The sequence below is a fragment of the Cynocephalus volans genome, chromosome 7, assembly GCF_027409185.1.
Source record: "Cynocephalus volans isolate mCynVol1 chromosome 7, mCynVol1.pri, whole genome shotgun sequence".
NCBI classification, from domain to species: domain Eukaryota; kingdom Metazoa; phylum Chordata; class Mammalia; order Dermoptera; family Cynocephalidae; genus Cynocephalus; species Cynocephalus volans.
Window position 1 is genome coordinate 38,674,768 of NC_084466.1, and position 20,730 is coordinate 38,695,497.

Here is a 20,730-nt window from a genome sequence, read left to right on the forward strand (position 1 = left end):
ATTAGTCTCCGGGTCCCCAGGGTTCCTTACCATTCAGGTCCAGTTCATAAGGGCCTTCCTTGACTGAAATAGCCCTTCCAATCACTCTCTATTACCATCTTACATGATTTTATTTCTTGGTAGCATAACTATTTGACATTATATTACTGCTTTATTTTCTCTTTTCTCTCTCCACATCTAGTTCCAGGAGAACTGTTACCTTAAATGTCCTGTTCCCTAGGATCCTTTATCCCTAGCAATTTGAGGAGTATGTAATTGACACCCAATACAATCTTTTGAATGAATTAATGAATAATATATGGTAGACATTTTATATCTATTTTATGGATTTACCTATTTAATTGTATGGATGTGATTCATGTATTTTATTATTTCCTACTGATGAACAATTGGGGTGCTTGCAAACATTGCTATTATAAACAATCTAGAAACAAACACCTTTGTTCTTATATCTTTGAGCATTTGTGCAAATATTTCTGTAGGGCCAATAAGTATGCAGCTTTTAAATTTGGATAGCTACTACCAAATAAGTAATTTAGTTATTCTTTTAATCTTCCTTTGGCATGTCAGGGTCAAAAATGTGGTTTGTTGTTTTTTCTAGATTTGTAGATTTTCTCTACTGTTCTCTTCTTCTAATATATTCTATTAATACATACAAAGTTTTCCTTATCTACAAAAATGAAAGATGTATCAATTTTCCATTTTATCATGTGCACAAAATTTCACAGTGATAATTGATAATTTGCCATACGATTCCATACCATACTCAGAGTTGCACATACTTATTAAATACTGTGCAAAACTTAACTTGCAAACCTTCTTTTTAAGGAAATCTGTAAGAAAATTTTTACATTTTCAGTAGTCTACTGAGGCTCTAAATCTTGCTAGTTTTATTTTGCTGCCCAGTCATCACTTAACAGTATTTAAATCACTTAGAAAGACTCTAGTCTGTAAATCTGATTTTTCTTACTTTTATAATTATCCTCAAACTGCCTGAAAAAGAAAAGAAACTGTGATACTTGAAGAATTAACAAAATCAGCTCCATTATCTTGCCCAATTAACTCTCCTTGTTTCTGCAGCTGAGGAGAATGCCTCAAGGGCTGTGTCAATCAGGTTTAAATCTCTCAGGTAAATCCAAATTCTCATTTAAACTATTCAAAAGAAAATTAAGACTCAGTATGACCTCATGCTTGTCCTGCTGGGAGAGTTGGCATTCTCGGATTTCAATTTCTCATTCTCTTTTCATGAACAGTGTTTTTAAATCTCAGGGTAATATAACCTTTTGTGATTAGACTGATTTCATTTTTGAAGAAAGTTCTCTACAACTTTGGTGAGGTTGCCTGGTCATGCCAAAATGACAATCACAAAACCTTAACCCTCCTTCCCCTCAATGCAGGCCACCTTTCAATCACGAGTTCATTGGGCAAATGGATGGACAGCACCATACTGCACTGACATTTGTGATAGTTGACATTATGGCTCACACTGAAAATTTTGAGTTAACCGAAGTTCCAGTCAGCTGGTTATTCCTCTGTGTAGCCTGTAGATAAAATAAAAACCAATAGGGCTTTTTGAATTTTATTCTAAGAACAAAGAGAACCCAATAAAAAGTTTTAAGAAGAACAAGATTAAATTTGTATTTTTAAGAGATCACTGTAGCTGTTGCATGGAGAACACATGGGATGGGCACAAGAGTGGGGACAAGGAAACCAACAGAAAAACTATTTCAGTAATCCAAATAAGATGTGATGGTGCCTTCCATCAGGGTTGTGGCATGGGAAGGGAGTAGACATATTTGAGAAAAAACATAGGAGGTAAAAAATGAGGAAGTGACACTTACTAAAAAAACCAAACACAGGGGAAGAAGCCGGTTGTAAGGAACCGAGTATAACATGATCGTGTAGTTCCATGTGACCCCAGCAAAGGGGGTATTGGGGCTGAAGGGTTTGTGGGAGGTGAGACTAGAGAGAGGAAGGCAGGCCCTAGACCATGGAAGGCCTATGCGTTAAGCTAAGTGTAAACTTGCTGCTGGAAGCTAAGAGCTGCTGCAACAGGTTTTCTTTTCTGTGTAATGTGCTTGTATGTGTACACGTACATACATACAGGTGCTCCTCAACTAACGGTGGGGTTATGTCCTGATAAACCCATTTAATACACTAAATGCATTTAATACACTGTAGAGTGCGGGCTGTTTACCCTGGTGATCGCACAACTGACTGGGGGCTGCACTTGTAGCCGCTGTCCAGCGTCGGGAGAGAGTATCACACAGCACATCCCTAGCCCAGGAAAAAATCAAAATTCAAAACTCAGCGTATGGTTTCCTAATGCATATCACTTTCACACCATGGTAAATTCGAAAACTTGTAAGTCGGGTACCATCTGTGTGTGTGTGTGTGTGTGTGTGTGTGTGTGTGTGTGTGTGTGTGTGTGTGTGTGTGTGTGTGTGTGTGTGTGTGTGTGTGTGTGTGTGTGAGAGAGAAATAATTTTAGATTTACAGAAAACTTCCAAAGATAGTACAGAGTTTCTGTACACCCCTCACACAGTTTTCCCTAATGTTAACATCATGACCATGGTACATTTGTCAAAACTAAGAAATCAACGTTGGTTGATTATGTACTACTAAGTAAACTCCAGATTTTAGTCAAATTTCACCAGTTTTTTGACTAATGTCCTTTTTTTGTTCCAAGATATAATCTAGGATACATAGCATATTGTATTTTAGACCATGTCTCCTTAAGCACCTCTTGGCTAAAATAATTTTTCAGTCTTTCTCTGTTTTTCATGACCTTGACAGTTTTTTGTTTTGTCTTGGCTTGCACAGGGATCCGAACCTTTGACCTTGGTGTTACTAAGATTGCATTCTAACCAATTGAGCTAACCTGCCAGCCTCCTTGACAGTTTTGAGGAGTACTGGTCAGATGTTTTGTTGACTGTCTATCAATTTGGGTTTTGTCTGATGTTTTTCTCATGATTAGATTGAAACACTAAAGGACGTTAAATATGGGAATGACACTGATGAAGTTTTCATTAAGAAAAATCACTCTGTGTGGGCCGAGCCCGTGGCGCACTCGGGAGAGTGCGGCGCTGGGAGCGCAGCAACGCTCCCGCCGCAAGTTTGGATCCTATATAGGAATGGCCGGTGCACTCACTGGCTGAGTGCCGGTCACGAAAAAGACAAAAAAAAAAAAAAGAAAAATCACTCTGTGCACTGAGAGAAATGCAGAATGCTGCTTACGAATTACATGCTGATCATTTCTGTAGTATGAGCCTAGAAGTAGTTTATAAATTTTCATCTTTGTAATTATCATATCTTGTTTGAATACTTTATAGGGAATGCAAGTCACTTTGTTTTTATGAAACAAAAGATTGATTTTTTTGCTTTAAAAATCAAAACTGGCAGCATATAAATAATATGTCAACAGTGGTTAATTCTGGACGATTAAAAATATGGATGATTGTTATTCTCTTCTCTTGGACTTTTATCTCTTTTATAAAATTCCAAAAGTAAAAAAGAAAAATAAAAACTAAGAGAGAAAAAAATAATCCTAGACAACAAGAAAAAGGCCGAGATGGGAAGCAGGGAGACCAGATGGGGGACTCCTGCAGGAAGAAGTTCAGGTGAGAGATACTGTGGCCCGAACTCCATAGTTAAGAGCTGTAAGAGATCCTCGGTGCATGGAGTCCACAGGCCATGGGGACTGATTGGATAGACGGCTCAGGAAGAGGGAAGAGTTTGGTGGTGGCGCCGTTTATAGAGCTGGGAGCCCAACGGAACACCAGGGTTGAGGAGAAAGGAATGAGTTTAGTTGTTGACTGTTGCCTTCTCTTCAGTCCTTCCTAACCTTATGCATTTACGTGGTATTCTTCCTGGGTTTTCTCCCCCATAGTTTTCTGACTACTTATTCAGCATCTTCTGCTAAAATTCTTATTCCTTATGTCTCCTTTAGAACCCAGGTTGTCCTGAAATAATGATTTTTCACACTTTCTCTCCTTTGTTTCTAGATTCATGACCACAGTAGGTTTGTTAAAACTCAGAACCAACACTGGTACACAACTATTAATTAAACTCCAGATTTTACTGAGATTTCACCAATTTTTTCACTATTGTCATTTGTTTCTATTCTGGGATCCAATCCAGGATACCATAGATTTCTCTACTTTTCCTGGGAAAAGCAGTGTGCAAAATTCTCACCCTACCTTTGCCACTTTCCAGAAATATAAATTTAAAATTGAATTAAGAGCTGTGAAATGTTTCTTCATTCATGAAATGAGAATGCTATTAATATCACTTCTGTCTTATTCAGAGCTTTTGTTTTGTTTTGTTTTTTCTGGTTTTTTGTGGCTTGCCAGTACAGGGATCCGAACCCTTGGCCTTGGTGTTACCAACACCATGCTCTAACTAACTGAGCTAACTGGCCAGCTCTTTTAGCCTTTTTTTTTTTTTTTTAATTCAGATTTCTTTTGAGAATCATAAATGTAAAGTAGGGATACTGTGGAACACTTTAAAATGTTTAAACCTGCACAAACATTAATTTTTGTAAGTTAATGCTGACTCTTATCATTTACTGCTAATAGGAATAGAATAAAGCATGGGTGTGACAAGATCAGATAACCAAAACATTATGTATATTTGGCTTAGAAACATATTTTTGCAGAGTGTTCATATTTAAATATGGGTTCGATAATGCAGAATGAATCAGATGAATAAATTCTGAAGATCTAATGTATGGCATGGTGACTACAGTTAATAACACTGTATTTATAACTTGAAATTTGCTGACAGAGTTGATCTTAAGCGTTCTCACCACCAAAAAAGAGTATATGAGGTGACAAATATGTTAATTACCCTGATCGTGCTAATCATTTTACACTGTAGACATATATCAAAACATCACAATTTATGCCTTAAATATATGCAATTTTTATTTTCAAGTATACCTCAATAAAGCTGGGGAGCAAAAAAGAAAAAGAAAAGAAATACAATAAATATGAGAGTGTATATCTATATTTGTACAGACACATCCATACTTATTTATATATAAATCCTGGCAATTTAGTTCAACCAAAGTTACTGATGCCAGCCTGAAGACTAGCCCCCAAAGTAGCTAGGATGTCCAGTTTCTTCCTTCTGACCCCCCTCAGCTCCTCTCTGCAAACCACACCATCCTGGAAAGGAAGAGCCCAGTCTCCACTGTCCTTCCCCAAGTCAGGCACACCTACCCTTTCTCCGGTGCTCCCTCAGATGGCTTCAGTATATGGGTTTCAAAAAACCACTTAGTGAGATGCAAAGTAATAGAGGAACAGCATAAAAGGTTTACAAAATCTTTACCTACTTAAGCACACCCCTAATAAGCAAAGCATTACACAAGCTCTTAACTGATGTGACAGCAAGATTCGCTTGCAGCCATAAAGGGGACTATGCATCAGAAGAAAACCTGCAGTGAACTGCCACGTCGGCCTCCTCACCAGCTTTCCTCCTCGGCCTTTGACCGGCAGAATCGTTGCTTTTAGATGGCTCTATATCAGGCAAAACAACAATATCTAAAATTTCAAGCCAAATTTATAGCCTTTCTCTAGCAAGGGTGTAAGATTCATAGCACTTAGTTTATGCAGAAACCCCACTTGAGAATTCTTATATTCTTATTCTCGTTTTCCCCTTGCCTCATTTTTCTTCTTTCTTTTATTTCCTCTTTTTCTTACTTTTTATTTTTTAGCCTCATTTTTCTTAAACTTAATTTTCACTTATTTTTGCTCTTGCAATATACAAGGGTACTTCAAAAAGTTTATAGAAAGATTCATATTATCTTTAATACTATTTTTCCACTAACTTTTTGAATTACCCTCCTATGTACCTCCATAAACTATTGTTGTAAACCCTTTTTTATAAGCATCTTTGTAAATTGTCCTTATAAATTATTTTATGAAAAGGCAAAGTAAAATAAATAAATGAGTAGGAACAAATAAATAAGTAAATGACATTGTGTCCACTTTTCTTTTCAAGGCTCAGCAATTCACCTTCCCACAAACATGAGCTCCACACAGAGTTTTCAGCATCCTTCTTTGCCTGCCCCACCCTCCTTCCAAAAATACATACTCACCCCCGCCCCCAAACATAGATGTAATCCCCTGCCTCAATTCTATGTACCTTTCTTTTTCTTTTTTTTTTTAATGGTAGTTGGCTGGTATGGGGATCCAAACTCATGATGTTGGTATTATAAAGTGGTGCTCTAACCAACTGAGCTATTCCATGTACCTTTCACCTACACAAATGTTATCTCATTTAATCCTCCTCCAGCTCAGAAGAGTTAAATTATTTGTCTAAGGACATTCAGATAGTAAATGGCAGAGCCCAAACTTGGACCTTTGTCTGATTCAAAATCTTACGGCCTTTCCACCACTTCATGCAACTTTGTGATCTCTGAGGGCTTGGCGTCTAACAGGATTGAAACACCATTAAGATTCTCATCATCCTGCATTCCCACTGCCACACTAGCTAGAATAAGCCTGAGCGGCACTTCCTCTGGATGTCTCCTTGTCTTCGTAAATCTTCTGTCTCCAACTTTCAACTTCTCCCATTACTGCTTCAGCAAGCCACGTTGCCAGAATAAAATTTATCTTTGACTTTGTGTGGATATCCTATTCCTGTGCCCAGGCCATCTCCCAATCTACTGCTATCAGTTTAAACTTAAGAAATGACCATTAAAGTTTTTTACTCTACACCTGAACTCTCCATTCTTTCCTAAATTTTCAGATCTCTATGGAATATCTCTACTAATTTTACTTACTCTAAACTTTAGATCTTATTCCCTAAAATTAATCTCCCTTCAACTATTCTATTTCTGTCAAGTGAGATAAAACCTTCATTCACCCAGAAGAAATACCTTAGATTCTTCTTTTGTATAGGCCAAATAAAATTATAAGGTTTAATGGTCACTCCCTGCATCAAAACATATTTTAGATTAGCCATTTTAGCCACTTGTCTCTGCATTCATCAAAAATAGGCTTCCAGAATGTATTCAGCCATAAAAAGGGATGAAGTACTGACACGCACTATAAGGTGGGTGAACCTCGAAAATGTTATGCTAAATGAAAGAAGCCAGACACAGAACATCACAAATTAGATGATAACTTATATAAAATATCCAGAATCCATGAATCTATGGTGACAGAATGAAGATCGGTGGTTGACAGAGGCCGGAGGGAGAGAAGAATAGAGAGAAACTGCTTTTAGCAGGTAAAGGGTTTTACTTTGGAATGGTGGAAATGTTTTAGAACTAGGTAGAGGCGATGGTTGTACAACATTGTGGATGTACTAAATGCCACTGAGTTGTTTACTCTAAAATGGTTAATTTCATGTTTTTTGAACTTCACCTCATTAAATTTTGTTTTTAAAATAGACTTCCATTAAGTCCACCAGCCTCCAACATCTCCCTATTTTACTCCAGTCTATCCCCTGCTGACAGATTCATCTTCCTGGAATCCCACTTTCATCTGGAACCCACCATAGTTTCCCTTTACATCAAGGTTAAATTCATTTGCCTTCAATGATCTGGGTTTCCAAATTTATTTTCTATAAATACCTCTCCCTATGTATACATCAATGCTCACCCCCTCAACAAATTTCACATGCCCACTTGGGCTCATCTATCCGGCCAGGAGTCTCAGTGCCCACCTAAAATTCTCCAATGTCCATTTTAAGCCTCCTTCAGCTTGTTCTTGCTTCTGTATGCATCACTGATATCTCCTGTCTCAGAACTCTTTCTAGAAACATTTCAAACAGTTTTAAAGAATGCAGAGCTTTCATTTGATATGCAAAACACATATTGCCCTAACCAGATTAAAAATTCCTTTTAAGGCAAAATATCATGTCAGGCGCATCGTTGATTCTCACACTGCCTATTTCACTTTCAGGAATATAGGAAGGACTCAATAAACGTTTCATTGATTACTCATTAACTATTACTCAGGAAAGTTAATCATCTATTGCTCCCACTCCTCCTGCTTAGCTTCAGTGTACCCTTTGTCTGGAGCAAACTTCAGTCTGCTCTGTGGCGTCTTCTCTTTCCACTCCCTCATTAAGCAAGAAACAGTTTCTCTAATTTAGGGGAAATCAACTATACACCATCTAACAAAGAAGCACCATTAGTACACACAGCCCCAGAATCTACGAGATAGGATGAAAATGGCATTTTACATTAGTCATCTTTCCTTCATAGGGAATTCCTGAAACCACATCCCTTGTTATTAGTCTGTCCTGTAGAAAGAATATAGTCATAGGTGGAAAGACTGATAGATATCTACGGAATGATGCTCAGGAAAAACACTTCAATACAGCTTCCCTCAACTAAAAAATAAACAAAACCAAAAATAAATCCTTAATTGAAAACACTAAATCTTTTGTCCAACCAATTAGCCTTTTACAGTCCTCTTCACCCTCTCCTGTTTTATGTGTGAGTATTTATTATGTGGCATAAGGGGGAAAACATTACTATGCTGAAGCTTTTATAAGTAAGAGGTTATGGCTGGTTGGGACATCCTGATGCTTAAATTTTTATAAGTCCAATAAGAATAAAGACAAGCCTAAGTCATCTTCTGGTTTTAAGCAGCTTTCCTTTCTGAGAAGCAAGAGATCTCAGCCATTTGTGTTAGGCTGTACAACAAAGATAGAGGTGAAACGTGGGCAGAAGCAAGACAGAGACATATTAACACCAAATAGACATTGATCCAAACACAGAAGGAATCTGATAAAGGGTAAAATCAGCATAATGAAGCGCTCCCAATTATCTCTAATACCAGGTATTTGCCATTCTCATAACATCATGATTATGCCATTGTGTTTATATAATACATGTTGGTAAAGTCCATAAGCTTTGTTGTTTTATACATTTATATATGTATCTTTTTTTCCAGGATCAATCAAGTTTCTTCTTGTAAAGTATTTTTTATATTTCATGAGCAATTCCACTTTGGCTTCAGAGGAACATTTTTCCACCCACATGGGAAAGTCTGCCAATCCTTCAAGGTTTTGCAATATTCTTTTGTAGTATTCCTTTTATCAAGGAATCAAGCAAATATTAATTTTTTTCTAAAGAGAGAAGAATACTTCCCTGCCAAGCACCCAAGAAATAGTGTGATATAATATGAACTATCAACATATTCTGTATACTGTCCAAAGACTTCAGTCAAGATACCACAGTAGCTATGAGCTTCAGTGAGATGTTTAGAATTAAGGAGCCAAATTTGCCCCAGAGCCCTTAAGCTTTTTCATGAACAAATATGTAACTTAAGACTCTTGCTACCTTTTTTCTTAACCAGTTCATGGGATCAATCATTTCATTTTTCACAACTCTAGTATTCCTAAAATGGAGGGTTTGTCTAAAAACCCATCCTATGGTGGAATCTTTTTTTCAACACAGAATATCTATACCATAAAAATAACTATACAGGTTTGAAAGCAGAGATGACATGGTCTCAATTCACAGACAGGACATTACCCCTAGGAACTACAAAGTGCCTTTATTTCTTGAGGCTTAAATACATATAAAAGTTACCATAGCAGCAGTTTGAAGAAGAAAGAGAAGGAAATTATAAAAAGGACTGTGGGATAAATAAGGGGAAAAGATCAGAGAGTAGGATTGTCAAGAAATTTAGTGTTTAGCAAAGAGGCAACCAGCAGAATGGGAAAAAATATTTGCAAACTATTCATCCAACAAAGGATTAATATACAGAATATACACGGAACTTAAACAACTCAACAGCATAAAACCCCAAATAATCCCATTAAAAAATGGGCAAATGACCTGAATAGACATTTCTTTAAAAGAAGACATACAAATGGCCAACAGGAATATGAAAAAATGCTCAACATCACTAATCATCAGGGAAATGCAAATCAATATCACAGTGAGATATCATCTTACCCCAGTTAGACTGGCTATTATCAAAAAAACAAAAAATAACAAATGCTGGCGAGGATGCAGATAAAGGGGAACTCTATACACTGTTGGTGGGAATGTAAATTAGTACAACCATTATGGAAAACAGTATGAAGTTTCCTCAAAAAACTAAAAATAGGTCTATCATATGACCCAGCAAACCCACTGCTGGGTATTTATCCAAAGGAAAGGAAATTAGCATACTGAAAATTTATCTGCACTTTCATGCTTAATGCAGCACTATTGACAATAGACAAGATATGGAATCGACCTCAATATCCATCAACAAATGAATGGATAAAGAAAATGTGGTATATATACACAATGGAATACTACTCAGCCATGAAAAAGAATGAAATCCTGTCATTTGTGACAACATGGATGAGCCTGGAAGACATTATGTTAAGTGAAATAAGTCAGCCACAGAAAGATAAATGCTGCAAGTTCTCTCTCACGTGGGAGCTAAAACAGAAAAAAAAAAGTTGAACTTTCAGAAGTAGAGAATAGAACTGTGGTTACTGGAGGCTGGGAAGGGAAGATGGAAGGGGGAAGAGTGAGAGGCTGGTTAATGAACACAAAATTACAGCTACTTAGATAAGAAAACTAAATGCTAGTGGTGTACAGTAGTGCTAGGCATCTATAATTAACAATAGTTTATTGTATACTCTCAAATGGCTAAAAGAGAGGAACTTAAATGTTCTCATCATAAAGAAACAATAAATTTTTTGATAATGAGTTTGCTAACTACCCTGATATGATCATTACACATTGTATACGTGTATTGAAATATAACTCTGTACCCCACAAATATGTACAATCAATATGTTTCAATTAAACATAAATAAAAATTAAAAAATAAAAAGAAATTTATTCTCTAGGAGACAATTAAAGCTTGCAATATAACACCCAAATTTTTTTTCTCTCCGAAATCTCTTGATGGGATTGCATTTGTGGAAATCCTGGCTCAGATGGGTCCTCCTGGAAAGTCAACGTAACTTAAAATCTAGGATTGTTTAGGTTTTAAATACCAGCAACATCAAGCCAAACCCAGCTAGAAACTAGAAAAAAGGAAATGAGATTTCATTGAAGAAAACTACAACCAGCGCCATGTGCAGCTCAGCTCAGCACTCACTAAAGAAAGGGTTAGTCTCCCACCGATTAGAATAACACGTCTACATTCTTGAAGTTTTTCAGTCCTCTAATTAAAAGAAGCCCACTCATAAGATAGAAATATGCCTAGGCATAATGAGTCATTCCATATCACATAATCCTAAACCTGTAACTTGCTATCAATTTAAATCACTTATGGTCTGGAATGCAATGATAGATGCTCAGGCTGACAAAGAAATGAGGCCTCACACTAGTAACTGTGTGTGCACGTGTGCGTGTGTACATGTGAATGTGCATGTGTGTGTGTGTGTCCCACCCAGGAATATAGTAGTGATGACGAACAAGGCCATATATAACATTTATTTTCTGAGGTTCCTTGTTTGATCAGGCTACAGTGGCTATTTGATCAAACCATTATAGGTATCCTCATGTGCCAAAGAGGGAATCAAGATGAATGACAAAGGCTCTTCCAAGACCACACATAGAAACATATAGTTTCCCTACAGAAACTGAGCTCAGCCTTGGGAGGAAGAAATCAACCAGCATATCAGACACATTTACCCATTCACCACAAAATTCCTAGGAAGCACACCCCACCAAGTAGAGTATTAGGCAAGTACTGGGCATCCAGCCACTAAGTTACTTGGCCCAACCTGCTCATAAGAAAACCTTCCTTGGGGTTTACTGAGTAGAGCATCAATGCTCCCGACTGGTAGCTCTAGCCATGAAACTCCTTGTAAAAGAATCAGTGGGCAAAACTGAGAGCAATGCAATTCCTTCCCTTTGTGGCAAATGGTATAAATTGCACTTGACTGTCAATCATTCCCTTAGAGTTACACATTCTCCCAGGAGAGCACAGGTGGTGAACATGAGCAGATAGACAGACTGGCACCCTTGTCTATGTGAAAATGGAGTCCAACCCAATATCATTTTAGATGACTTGTTTGAACATAGGAAAGTTGTTTTGTTTGGTACTTCTCAGCATCAATGAGTTCGTAGTATACCACCCTGAAGAGATTGTAAATTTCATTTGGCAGACGAAGAGAAAAAGAGAAGTAACTTTTTGATAAGAGGGTGAATTAATAGCAAATTCTATGCAAATAAAAAAGTGCAAAATATGTTATAACACCAAGGTCAAGCGTTCCGATCCCCATACCAGCCAGCCACCAAAAAGAAGAAAAGTGCCTGTAAGGTTTTCGTTCCACTCTTTTAGATGCAAAGGGAACGTCAAAATCATAGTCATAAGTTCAGATTTGTCTTGTTTTGGCAGCTGGCCAGTTCGGGGATCTGAACCTGCGACGTTGGTGTGATAAGGCTGTGTTCTAACCAACTGAACTAACCAACCAGCCCTGGATTTTTATGAAGTACTGCAGAGTCATCACATGAAGGTAAGCAGATAGATAAAACATAAAGAATCCACTTAATCTCCACTTTGTGAGCACGTAGTGGGGAAGTTGGATAGTCATTTAACAAATAAATATATATTGATTTGAATTCAAAATGGTGGACTGACAATATATTAGTAAAATTTTGCTAAACAGATTTACAGATGTAAGCTCAAAACAGCAAAGAGAATGAGGAATGGGGTAAAGCAGCAGTGAATAGGAGATTTTAACAAATACCTGGGAGACAGAAAGCAGATGTAGCAAGAGTAACCAACGAAGTTACTTAATTTTCTCAGAGATGTTCAAGAATGTATTAAAATCTTAAAGTAAGAGCAGAATGCTATGTAAATTGAAAACTAAGAATATATGATGAAGGTCTTAGCAATTAAAATATAATATCAACCATATGATCCAGCAACTCCACTCATAGGTATATATGCGAGAGAAATTAACACGTATGTTCACACTAAAATTTGTATGCAAAAATTCATAGCAGTATTATTCATAACAGCCAATAAGTAGAAACAACTCAAATTCCATAAACTAACGAATGGATGAACAAAATATGGTATGTCCATGCAAGATAATATCATTCGACCATAAATAGAAATGAAGCACTGATACATGCTACAACATGGATGAACCCTGAAACATGCTAGATGAAAGAAGCCACACACAAAAGGTCACATACTATCTGATTCTATTTGTATGAAATATCCAGAATAGGCACATCCATAAAGACAGAAAGCAGATTACTGTATGCCAGGAGGTGGGGGTTGGGGGAAATAGGGAGTGACTGCTAATAAGTACAGGTGTCTTTTTGGAGTGCTGTAAATAATTGAAAATCCCATAATTGTGATGGTTGCACAGCTCTGTGAATATACTAAAATTTATTGAATTGTACACTTTAAAGGGATGAATTATATGGTATGTGAATTATATCTCAATAGAGATGAGGACCAAAGCTAAAGAACCAAACCTTCCAGATTAAAAGGGTCCACCAAGTATCAAGTAAATAAATAAAAAATCTCCTCATCCCACCTCACTGGGAAATTTCCAAACCCCAGGGATACAGAGAAGATTCAAAAATCTTCCATAGATTCTCATCTGTGAAGGAATGACAGTCAACCTGGTGTAGGACGTCTTTCAAGCAGCAGTGGACTCCAGAAGACAGTGGGGCATCGTTTTCTGTGCTCCAAAAGAAAATGATTTTTGATACAGAGTCCTTTATCCAACCCAACTATAAATCAAATATAAATCAAGGAGGACTAAGAAAGAGCATTTCCCTCCCATACACTCTTTACTAGAAAATTTCTTAAGGATGTGCTTTCATAAAATGTAGATGAAAAAAGCAAGAAGGAAAAAGATGTAAGATTTAGAAAACAGCCAATTCAACTAAGTACAACACAGAAGTCCTAAATGCCAGCTGAGGAAATTCATCAGTTTATGGGGTTTGAGTTGTTTCCACTTTTTGACTATTATGAATAATACTGTTATGAACTTGGGTGTACAAATTTTAGTGTGAATATATGTTTTGATTTCTCTTGGGTATATGAGCGGCTATGGGTGGAATTGCTGGATCATATGGTTGATAATCATTTTGTAGTTACTAAGACCTTTATCATATTTTCTTAGTTTTCATTTCCATAACATCCTGCTCTCACTTTTATGATTTTAATATATTCTTGAGCTTCTGAGAAAATTCATTAGCTTTGTTGTCTGGAAGGGAAACCCATCCAGATTGTAGCAAGAAAACAGAAATCTCCTAGAAAATTTCCAAGAATATTCCCTTTATTCCAGGAACTGGACTCAATCTTTGAGAAATAAAAGCAACTCAAGCATGAGCTAAAGGTAGATAAATATGTAAGTTTTAAAAATCCTCATAACAGGCATCTCTCACAATAGGAAATCAATAGAAAATATCTAAAGTAAAAAAGAAATAGGTAACTACATATATTATCTAGTGAAATGAACATAACTTAAAACAAAAGGAGGACATAAAACAAAAACAGTTAAAAATTAAATGTCATTCCTTCAAGTAATCAAGGTTAGTGGTAGAGAAAGGTGGCTAAAGGTGGTATTTTTCATTTTCATTATAACCCCTTCTATAACATTTTATTTTTTAATCCATAATTATGTTTTGTTGTTTGTTTGTTTTTTCTGGTTTTTTTGGTTTGAGTTTTTGTTTGTTTGTTTGTTTTGTTTTGTTTTGTTTTGCAGTTGCCCTGTACAGGGATCTGAATTCTTGATCTTGGTCTTACCAGCACTACATTTCTAACCAAGTGAGCTAACCAGCCAGCCCAATAATTATTTATTATTTCAATAAAACTTTTTAAATAGTTAAAAATCAAATATATTCACTTACTGATCATGTGCCACAGGTAAAGTACAATGTTAAGTTACAAAGGGAGATACAAAGTTGATTCATTTATAGTTTCCATGAGGTGCTTACAACCTTTTGGGGTGCAACCAAAATATGCACATCAACTATGGAACTAGGTAAATTGAAATACACCTTAAAAAGAGATGCTACCCCTCCCCTCAGAAAAGGTGCAGTGGGTGCTTAATTCTGCCTAAACGTAAGTCAAAATTGTATAAAAGAGATGGCATTTGAACGAAACCCCAAAGTATTGGTAGGATTTTGATGGATGGAGAAAGGAAAAAGTATATTCTAGCTTGTCCTAGAATACATTCCACAAAAGGACAATCATTTGTAGACATTCCTAACCAAAAGCCAATTATACTTCCAGGAAGGAGCTGTTATTTTTTAAATACTCATCTGAAGAGGAGAAGAAATATTCAAAATATTTCATGCTAAGCTCAGACTTACCTGTACTAGAAAATATTTTCTGAGTTTGTGAGTCACTTAGTTACTTAAAGAACAAAATCCTGAGAGAAACAAGATTATATTGTCAGTGACCATGAAGATTAAATTCATTTACCTGAACAGTTTCTGTTGACTTAAATATACTTTAAGCTGACTTCTCTAATCTGTAATAAAGACAGCAGAGCTTGCTACATGGAAAAATGCTCATATTGAATCAGTTTGAATGTTTTTTCCTTTTTATTTTTTTTATTAGTACATACCTTAGTAATTTCTAACTCCAAGCTTATTTTATTGAAGGCTTAGATTTATAACTAAATCTATTACTCTCTTTGCTGACAAACTTGATCTAAGTATTTTATTTATCACTGATTTATTTTTAAAAGAAATGAGTCGGGGGGAGGGGGGGAGGGAGAAGGGAGGGAGGTTTTGGTGATGGGGAGCATTAATCAGCTACAATGTATATCGACAAAATAAAATTTAAAAAAAAAAAAATAATAAAAGAAATGAGATTTTTTTTCTATCCAAAGTCAATTTGGAATCGAAATAGGTGATCTACATTAAAATTTAATGAGTTTTGCAATAAAGTAATTTGGAAGAAAAATCACAGGAACTTTTGGATAAAAACAAGTTTATTTTTGTTGTAAAATATTTTTTAAATAATCCAACTTCTTAGCACCTGCGTGCTTTTTAGTATGTAAATATACACTAAAATGCTAGAGGGTTGAGGACGTGGGAATCTGAAAGCTTTAAAGGCCTAAAAAAAAAAAAAGATTTAATAGATAATATAATTATGATTTTTTAATATCATAAAGTTTCATTAAAATCTCCACCATCTCTTGTTTATTCTTCTACTTTACATGCTTAATCTCAGCTGCTTTCACATATCAAACTCGTTTACTCAGGCAGAGATAAGACTAGGGGAAAAAAATGTACCTTAATATTTCAAGTCGGCTAATACTTATTGAGCGCCTACCTTGTACATAGAACTATGCCAGGTGCTCTGGAGAATACCAAAGTAGCATGATACCTGGTCTCTGTTCTCAGATAGCAGGTATCGTAGACTTTCAGAGAAGGAAGGGCTCAGACTGAGCTGGAGTGGAGGGAATTGAATCCTCCAGAGACGATCTGGGCCTCAGGGCTGAGTTTGAAGGGCCAGACGGGTAGAGAGGAGCGAGCACAGGCAACGAGGCAAGCACAGATGCAGAGACAGGAGGGAGTGTATTGTATTTGAAGTTTTACTTGACCAAACTGAGACACACTCTCAGTTAAGGGAGGGTGGGATAGTGTTGGAGTAATTAGGAGACAATCTGTAAGAAGTCCTAGAAGTATTACGCAAGCAATAGGAAAGTGTTGACATGTTGTGAGATGGAAGGAGATCACACAGCAAAAACAGCTTTTGGGGAGATAAATATGCAACCCTGTACAGAATGAATATTAGAAGTATAGGATAGACAGTTATTCAACTTTCCTGTGAGTAGGCTGGCCAGTTGGCTCAGTTGGCAAGAGTGCAACCTTATAACACCAAGGTCTAAGGGTTCGGGTCCCCATCCGGACCAGCTGCCAAAAAAACAGAAAAAGATGTGAGGTGATGGGAATCTAAACCACTAAAAAAATTTAACTGGGAGACCATTAGGCTGAGATGGCTTTAGTACTCTGGATTCCTATGAAGGCAAACTGAAACCCAACTCAGTGTAAACAGTGCAAAGAAACAAGTTTAACCAATCAGAAACCATCAACTAACCTCTAACTAGGGACTTTCCACTTTGACCAATCCATTATATTTTCTTTGTCTAGGTCTGAGAACACCTTGTAAGTTTCCTCTTTTGCCCACCCCTCCTCCCCAGGGGAGCACTGAACCATGTGGGCTGGTGATGCCCAATTCATGAATCCCTGAATACTCAAACAAATTCATTAAAATTTTAATATGCCTGGGTTGGCTAGTTAGCTCAATTGATTACAGCATGGTGCTGATAACACCAAGATCCAGGGTACAATCCCTGTACCTGCCAGCTGCCAAAATAAATAAATAAATAAATAGCATTTTAATATGGCTAAGTTTATCTTTTAAAAGAATTATGGTGGTAGAAAAAAAGAAAGAAAAGAAAGGACAGATGTAAAAAAAGAAGGAAAGAATAAATAGGATTTGTGTGTAACAAACTTGAGACAGCCCTTGGGTATGTATGTAAACATTTAAACTTCCAATCTCAACATGTCCAAAACTGAGCCCACCTAAACCTATTCTTCTTTCTGGTTTTTTTTTTGTTGTTGTTGTTGTTGTTGTTGTTTCCTGCTTCACTTTTCTGTTGTTGTGTTTGGGTTTTTTTTGGCAGCTGGTCAGGGTGGGGGTCTGAACCCCTGACCCTGGTGTTACAATACCACACTCTAACCAACTGACCTAACTGGGCAGCCCCTATCTTCCTGGTGCTTTATCTCACCAAGTGGTATCTTCATCCATCCAGTTGACCAAACCAGAAACCTAGACAGAGGACAGTGCTGATCCTTTGCTCTTACCTTCCCTCAGCCTCATCTCTAAATCATTCACCAAGTTCTAATCTTCTTCTGCTATTTCCAAAATCTACCCACTTCTTTCCAATTTTTTGCCACCATCAGCTCTTGTCTGGATTTATTATAAGACTCTATCAAAGGATACAATTACAACAAATTTAGCTTGAGGATCTCAACTGGCTTTATTTATGATTCTAGAATTGGGCAACATTTCATTCCATAAAGTCAAATAAATGTGCCAATGAGCTGAGTAGAGGAGGCTGGCTTAATAGAAGAGGGAAAAAAGAGAAAAAATAGAAACTAAGAACAAAAAGCAGATTGGTCATTTCAAAGTTACTCTCTTTGTAAGGTGGGGAAAGGGAAACAACAATATAGAAATAACTGACTGGTTAACATCAAGTTACTTCAGGTTACCTTTTTTTTCCGGTAAGGATTAAAACAGAGAACTTCATTATCATGCTAATTGAAACTGGTCTGTTTGGGAAATTAGTCTTTTAAGTCTCTCTCCTAGTTTCTTAGATGGCCAGATAACAACTCAGTTTCAGTTTAGCAACTGCAACTCAGCATGAGTGACTCCATTTTTATTTTTAGTCTGGTCCATGGGGGCCCAGTGCAGAAGCTTAGTCCAAAACAATGGTTCTCCATAGTTTTTATTTAACAGCTTCTAAACAGTCTCCCTACCGTTCATGCTACTGATCCCCAAAATATTCTCAAAGCCGCAGCCAGATTTATGTTTCCAAAAAATGTAAATCTGATTAGTAGCAACATTGCAATTTAACATACTCACACACGCAAATAAAATGTAAGAGTTAGCCAGTTAGCTCAGTTGGTTAGAGAGCATGGTGTTGATAACACCAAGGTCCAGGGTTTGATCTCTATACCAGCCAGTTGCAAAAAGAAAAGAAAGAAAATTAAATAAATAAAACATTGCCTCTTTATTTTCTTTAATCTTCTTCATGGGTCCCCATCCCACAGAATAGTGGAAGACAGTGGAAAGCATTTAAACTTGCCAATTGAAGGCACTTTCATTTCTTTTACTTTTAAGTCTCTTCAAGTAGCTCCAACTTTCCTGGAATTCTGTCCTAACTCACAGACTTCCTCTCTCATCTTTTCAACAACACTATCAATCCTATAGTCTCTGAGAAAGTTTCTTCCACACATTGAAAGATGACATTCTCCCAGGTGATGAATCGTCAATAGTAGTTCCCTCTTTTCTTATCAATCCATGTATTAGTCCATTTCTGTTGCATATAACATAAATACCTGAAACTGGGAGATTTATAAAGACAATGAAATTTATTGCTTATGGTTTCTGAGGCTGGGAAGTCCTACATCTAGAGAACACATCTGGTAAAGGCCTTGGTGGTGGCAACAGTGACCCAGCAGTCTCACGTGGCAGAAGTGACAGAGCAGAGAAAGAGAGACTCTCATGCACTCTCCTTTTAAAACCCTCAGAACCATGATCCATGACCACCATTATTAATCCATTCATTAGGGCATGGTCCTCAGAATCTAATCACCTCTTCAAGGCCCACCTTTCAGTTATAATAGGTTTTCCCAACCTTTTAACAGTCACAGTGGGGATCAAGCTTCTAATACATAAAACTTGGGGATACAATTTAATCCTTATCAACCCATAAAATATACTTACCCTTTCTGTGTGTGTCAAGCTTGGCTGACTTGGAAATGCCCAAATCAAGATAGTTCCCTGTTCAGGTACAAGTTATGTAACTGATGCTGTGTATACTTTGTCACCTGGTGAACCCAATAAATCAGCCCTTTAAAGGTTCTAAAATGGTACATGGGGTAGCAGGGAGGTGCCCATCAAGAGTTTTGAACAAGATCATTAAGATTATCTCATGAATACTAGATATATTTTGTCTTCCAGATTTTTACTTTTTTTGAGAAAAGTAACAAATTTATTGTAAAATGGATTCTATCCTTAAAAATCAATATCCCTGTACTGGCCAGCAAAAAAATATAAAAATAAACTTTAAAAATCGGCATCGGGGGAGGCATAGCAGCTATTACTTTTGTCTATCCGTCACTCTTTTTTCTCTTCTCCTTATGTTAACAGACACCATCAACTTTACAACAGGGTTTTATGGAACTTATTATGAAGCCTCCTCTCTTCCCAGAGACAGCAATTAATTCAGGAATGGACACATGAAGCACACAGAATTACTGGGAGTCTTCCCAGCTGGGGCTGCCAAGAGAAGAATCTCTTGTTTCTTAAGTCAGTAAATCAAGGGCTGCCTGCAGACATGTCACCCTCTCCCTCCCAACTTCCACATGGAGAAAGCCAGGCTGCCACGGAAGAGAATAGAGCGAGCTTCAGAGGGAAGAAGAGACAAGACAGACAAACAGAGAGCCCCAGCAACACTCAGGTCCCCACGCTAGTCATGGCTAAAATTGGAGAGACCCTTGCCCTTTCCATTTGATTACATCCGCCATTACATTTCCTTTGTTGTATAAGCTAAATTAGGCTTCTATCATTGCGACCAAAAGCCTTGACAGTATAGGAGGAAGCGAGGATATGCAGTCAGAGTCTTGGTAATAATTGTGAGCACTGGAATCAGGGAGCTCTGGGTTCAAATTATGACTCACTAACTAGCATGTGACCTAGGATAAATTATTTAACTCTAAGATTCCTCACGCCAAAAATGGGAAGAAGTAACACCTACTTTGCACAGTTTTGTGGAGATTCCTTGATGTAATGGTGATGACAGTTGAGGGCACCAGAAAATGTCCAGTAATGATATGCTCTTGCTTTTGTTGTTATCATTAGTGTCATGATCAGAGGATAAAATTGCTTTTGGGCCAGAGCAAGACTTGAACATAAGCTTAGGAATCTTCTTTCTTCATTCCTAACCCTTTTGCTTTGTTAGCCAGAGCCACATTGAATGATGCTGCTGTCACACTAAACGCTACATGCCTCCTTTCGTGCCATGTTCTATGTCTCTCCC